General features: G+C 37.3%; 1 pseudogene; it reads left to right on the top strand.

Annotated features, from left to right (window-relative positions):
• Positions 1-3,161: 3,161 nt before the first annotated feature.
• LOC123237307 lies at positions 3,162-4,622 on the top strand (annotated as a pseudogene).
• The last annotated feature ends 699 nt before the right edge of the window (positions 4,623-5,321 follow it).

The raw sequence follows: 5,321 nt of genomic DNA, 5'->3' as shown, positions 1-5,321 counted from the left end.
GATGATGCCTGACTAGGATTGAGTATAGCAGGACTAATGTCTCCCTTATCCTAAATACTAGACTGTTCTTAATGCAGCCTAACATCACTTCCTAAGGAAAATAAGGAGTCCTTATTCAATTTTGGTGCTAAGATTTTAGGATAATATCCTTCTTGGTATGCTCCTGGTACAGATATTTCTTCTAGTTATAGCTCTACCATTAACCTTCACCAAATTATTTTGCTAGTCTAAGCCTATTTCTTCATCTTTAAATTTGGTATAATAAAATATCTTTTTTATAACACACAGCTGCTACAATTAATTATCAAATGATACAATGGGGAGAAAAATATTTTGATGAGTTAAAAGTATTATGCGATGACTAATAATTAACTTCCAGAAATGGATGGCAAATAATATTATTAAAAGATGTTTTTGTAGCAAAGATCCATTACCATTTACAAATAGAATCCCAAAGACAAAGAAATATTTATCTCCATAATCTGCCTTTATTGTTGTTGGGTTTCAGGTATCCCCAAAAGCTTGGTCAGTGATCAAATTGGTACATTTTGGTAGGTGCCCCTGAATCAGAAAGTAAAGAAAATGGTGGAAAATTTAGAACTTTGAGTCTCTTACCACTGGTGATACTCCTTGGAGACCTTTTATAAAGGAATAAAAAGCTTCTGATCTATGTCACTGAGTTATTTTAAACAATGGGAGACTGTGGGTCATAGGCACACAGAATGATATTGCACATTATTTGTTTTTCTCAAGTTGTTATTCTCATACTTATATTATTCAATTTTTTTCTGACTCTTCATGTCCCCTTGTGGATTCCTTGACAAAGATAATAGAGTGATTTGCCATTTCCTTCTCCAGCTCATTTCATAGATGAGGAAACTGATGCAAACTGAGTTAAATAGCTTGCCCAAAGTCACACAACTAGGAAGTGTCTGAGATCAGATTTGAACTCAGGTCCATCTGACTCCAGGGACAATACTCTATCCACTATGTCATCTAGCTACCCCTGGATTCATGATAGCTCAATATAAAATATGCTAAAGTTAATGCCACAGAACAACTTCCTAATAAAATCATTTTCCCTCTATAGGGCTCAGTTTCTTCACTTTTTCAATGAAGGTTTTGACTATATTGGTTCTAGGTTCCCTTAAATCCTAACATTCTAACATTCTAAACTACCTCCCTATCACCAAAATCTTCCAATTTATATTATAAATTCCTTCTAACTTTTGATATTCTGTGATTCTATATCCCTTACAAGTGGGTAGGAACTCTACAATAGAACTATTGCTTCTCTTGATCTAGTTTGTATCCTGATAGAGAATATTCTGTCATCTGAAAAATAAATAAACTAATAATCAATTAATTATTGCTTTAATTAAATAAAAATAAAAATCCACCAAAAAAATACCAGCTTCAAAGAAGCAAATTATTGCATTGGAAATAAGTGAAGGAAATATTCTTATTTTACTTTTGCCTTTGGATCAATATTTTCCAGTTTGGGTTAAATCAATGAATTCATTTAGCTTGTAAAATACTCCAAGAAAGCCCAGAAATAGAAATACATAATTTATTTTAAATGAACAATTGCCTCACTTTTACTCAACTAATAAAACATTCACTAAAGCTAGGTTCCCTAGTATGTTTAGAAAGCTAGTCAATGTTCTAATGCCTGAAATTCCACTATTAATGCTACTTCTTTTATGAGTGTCCCCAGTATAATATAAAAGACAATGGGACACTGAGGAGTACACAGAACAATTTAGAGCTGAATATCTATAGCTGAATATCTATAATTTTTGTCTGAATAAATTTATTTTCATAGGATACATATCCAAGGGAACTCGTAGATCATTTGGTCCAACCAACCCTATATCTTCAGATCCAATGCCACATTGGAAATGTTAGGGATCAGTCCCAATGCCTTAAACATATCTTATCCAATTTTAACAGAGAGGAAGTTGGAGAGGGTATGAAAGTCCTATCTACCTGGTTTTGGGGCTAGGACCAAAAAGAGATTGGATTCCAATCTTCTAAATCCTATGTGACCACCCTAACAATCCCTTCCTTTTTGGGACCTTATTTTTCTCACAACAAAATGAAGTGTTTAGGCTAAAAGGTTTCTAAGTCACTGATCTTTTGAATTAGTGAGTACTAACTGCCGTATCTCAAATAATTTGACTACTTCCTAGAGTAATTCCTTGAAAATGTAGTTCTGTGCTGAGGGAGAAAAGTACAAAGTTATCTCAACAGAATCATCCTATCACAACAGACACTTTTTTTCTATATTCAAACAGTAGAGGATTCATGGTTTTGGAGACAGAAGAAACATGAAAATAAAGAAGAAATGCGATGTTCCTACAATTGGAAAAACCCAGTCAAATTCATCCCTGTTGGATCCCATGATATAGGGGATGTGATTAAACTGCTTTTCTTCAGGGAGCTCTTTGGGACTTTTGGGGGAAAATATTCCATCCAAAATTGCAGTTAGGAATTTAATTTTCTGAAAGAAAAAATTATACAACCATTTTGGTACTCTAATCAAGAATTTAAATACATGATTTTTAAAATGTCCTTCCTATTTGAATTATGGAGTGATACATCCTACTCATCCATAGATTAGATGAGCATTATCCTAAACCACAAGGACTTTTATTGCTATAATCTTTATCATCAATAAATTACTTGTGAATTGATTATTTCTGTCTGTCTTATAATTGATTTGAACACAATAGATTAGAACACTATTTAAGTGAACTTAATTTAGATAATGTAGTCAAATGTAAAAAAACCCCATCAGATTACAACAATTAAGCCCCTATAAGAAGTTGTGTTGCCTGCACAGATGAAAAGTATTGAATGAATCAGTACACAGTATTGATTCTACGATGGAAGGTAATGGTTAAAAAAAGAAGAAGAAGAGAGAATTAGCCTTATGGTAAAAGAGGCACAAAAATTCACAAAAGAAAATAATTTATTTAAAAGTAGAGTAGGTCAATTAGAAAAGGAGATACAAAAATTTACTAAAGGACTCCTTAAAAAGTAGAGTTGAATAAATGGAAAAAAGAAGTACAAAAACTCACTAAAGAATAAAAAGAAGGAGTCTTCTGCAAACACTGATTGGTGTCAAGTTTTGTTTCAGGAATCCTTAGACCAGAAATATGGCATCAACAGTCAATGGAGAGAACCACAATTTTAACCTTTGGGAATCTCAAAAAAAATATGCTGACACAGTCATTGAAGGACAATGATATAGAGGTATATACAATCATTAAGAAGGAAAGCAATCGGCAAAAGACTGGGTTGGAACTGATTGCTTCAGAGAACTTTGCAAGTCGAGCAGTTCTGGAAGCACTGGGTTCTTGCTTGAATAATAAGTACTCAGAAGGATACCCAGGCCAGAGGTATTATGGCGGTACTGAGTTTGTGGATGAATTGGAGATTCTGTGTCAGAAGAGGGCTCTGCAGGCTTATGGCCTGGACCCACAAAGCTGGGGGGGTCAACGTTCAGCCATACTTGGGATCTCCTGCGAATTTTGCGGTGTACACAGCCCTAGTGGAACCACATGGGAGGATTATGGGTCTAGTCCTGCCTGATGGGGGTCACCTCACCCATGGATTCATGACAGATAAGAAGAAAATCTCTGCTACCTCCATCTTTTTTGAGTCCATGCCCTATAAGGTAAACCCAAATACTGGCTATATTGACTATGGCAAACTAGAAGAAAATGCCCGACTCTTTCACCCGAAACTGATCATTGCAGGAGTCAGCTGCTATTCTAGGAACCTGGACTATGCCCGAATGTGGAAGATTGCAGACAGTAATGGAGCGTACCTCATGGCTGACATGGCCCACATCAGTGGACTAGTGGCTGCTGGAGTAGTCCCCTCTCCCTTTGAACACTGATGTGGTGTCCACCACCACACACAAAACCCTTCGGGGCTGTCGGTCTGCCATGATCTTCTATAGGAAAGGAGTGCACAGCATGGACCCTAAGACAGGCAAAGAGACGATGTACAATCTGGAGTCACTCATTAATACAGCTGTTTTCCCAGGGCTACAGGGAGGGCCTCACAACCATGCCATTGTAGGAGTTGCTGTAGCCCTGAAGCAAGCCTTGACACCTGAATTTAAGGCTTATCAGCAACAGGTGGTTGCCAACTGCAGAGCCCTTTCTGCAGCCCTGATGGAGCTGGGTTACCACATTGTAACAGGTGGTTCTGACAACCACTTAATTCTTGTGGACCTATGAGGCAAAGGCACAGATGGAGGAAGAGCTGAAAGGGTGCTAGAAGCTTGCTCTATTGCTTGTAACAAGAATACCTGCCCAGGAGACAAAAGTGCATTAAGACCCAGTGGACTGAAACTAGGAACCCCAGCTCTGACCTCCCTGGGACTACTAGAAAAAGATTTCTACCAAGTAGCCCTCTTTATTCATGAAGGAATAGAACTGGCTCTGCAGATTCAAAAAGACCTCGGTCCCCAGGGCACCATGAAAGAATTCAAGGAGAAACTTTTGGGGGATGTGAAGTATCAGGGTGTTATCAAGGCCCTCAAAGACAGGGTGGAGACCTTTGCAGCTATATTCCCTCTGCCTGGGATCCCTGGTTTTTAAAGAGATGCTGGGTTCTGTTAGCAATCCATGAGTTTCAAAGTCTGATTGGAAGTATTTAGCCTGAAGGCTACCCAAGTGCCAAAAGCCTCCTTTTAAGAAAAGGAAGGTAGAAAATTATCAATTGGAAGGGGGGAATTGGAAAATTAGACAAAATCTATTCATTTTGAGGGTGGGTGGTTCTATTTAATGAGCTTTTCCTAACATCTGCATTGGAAAAAAATTGCCATTTGGATGTCACTGAGGACTCAGGTGTGTATATCCTTCCAAAGGATAGTGTATAAACCATAAATCTGTTTTATAGTTCATTATTAGTCATTTGGGGATACTTTAATAATTAGGAACTAATTTTGAGTCTTTCTTATTTCATTTTTGAATAAGATCAGAGTATCCCATAGCCATTTGGCCTTCATTCAAATGGATAATGATGTAATTTTACTTAACCGTCTCTGTCGTGGTCATGACTTCTTTTGGTGGCTCAGAAAACATCCAGGTTAATAATTTGCAAAGGTTACTCAATCCTGGGGATCATGTTATTCAGTGCAATGCCAAAAGAAGTGAATGGTGTCCATTTTAGTTGGAGAGAAAATGGTTGTGAAGCTTCAGCCTGACCAATTTGTGTCAGCTCTATCATCAGTTAGAAGGAGCTCAAAGTACCTTATAAATGCTGTCTTTAATCCTTCACCACATTTTGGGGAGGTAGGAGGT

This window comes from Gracilinanus agilis, chromosome 2, assembly GCF_016433145.1.
Source record: "Gracilinanus agilis isolate LMUSP501 chromosome 2, AgileGrace, whole genome shotgun sequence".
In the NCBI taxonomy this organism is placed as follows: domain Eukaryota; kingdom Metazoa; phylum Chordata; class Mammalia; order Didelphimorphia; family Didelphidae; genus Gracilinanus; species Gracilinanus agilis.
Note: the sequence above shows the minus strand (reverse complement) of the source record. Positions and strands in the feature narration are given on the sequence as shown.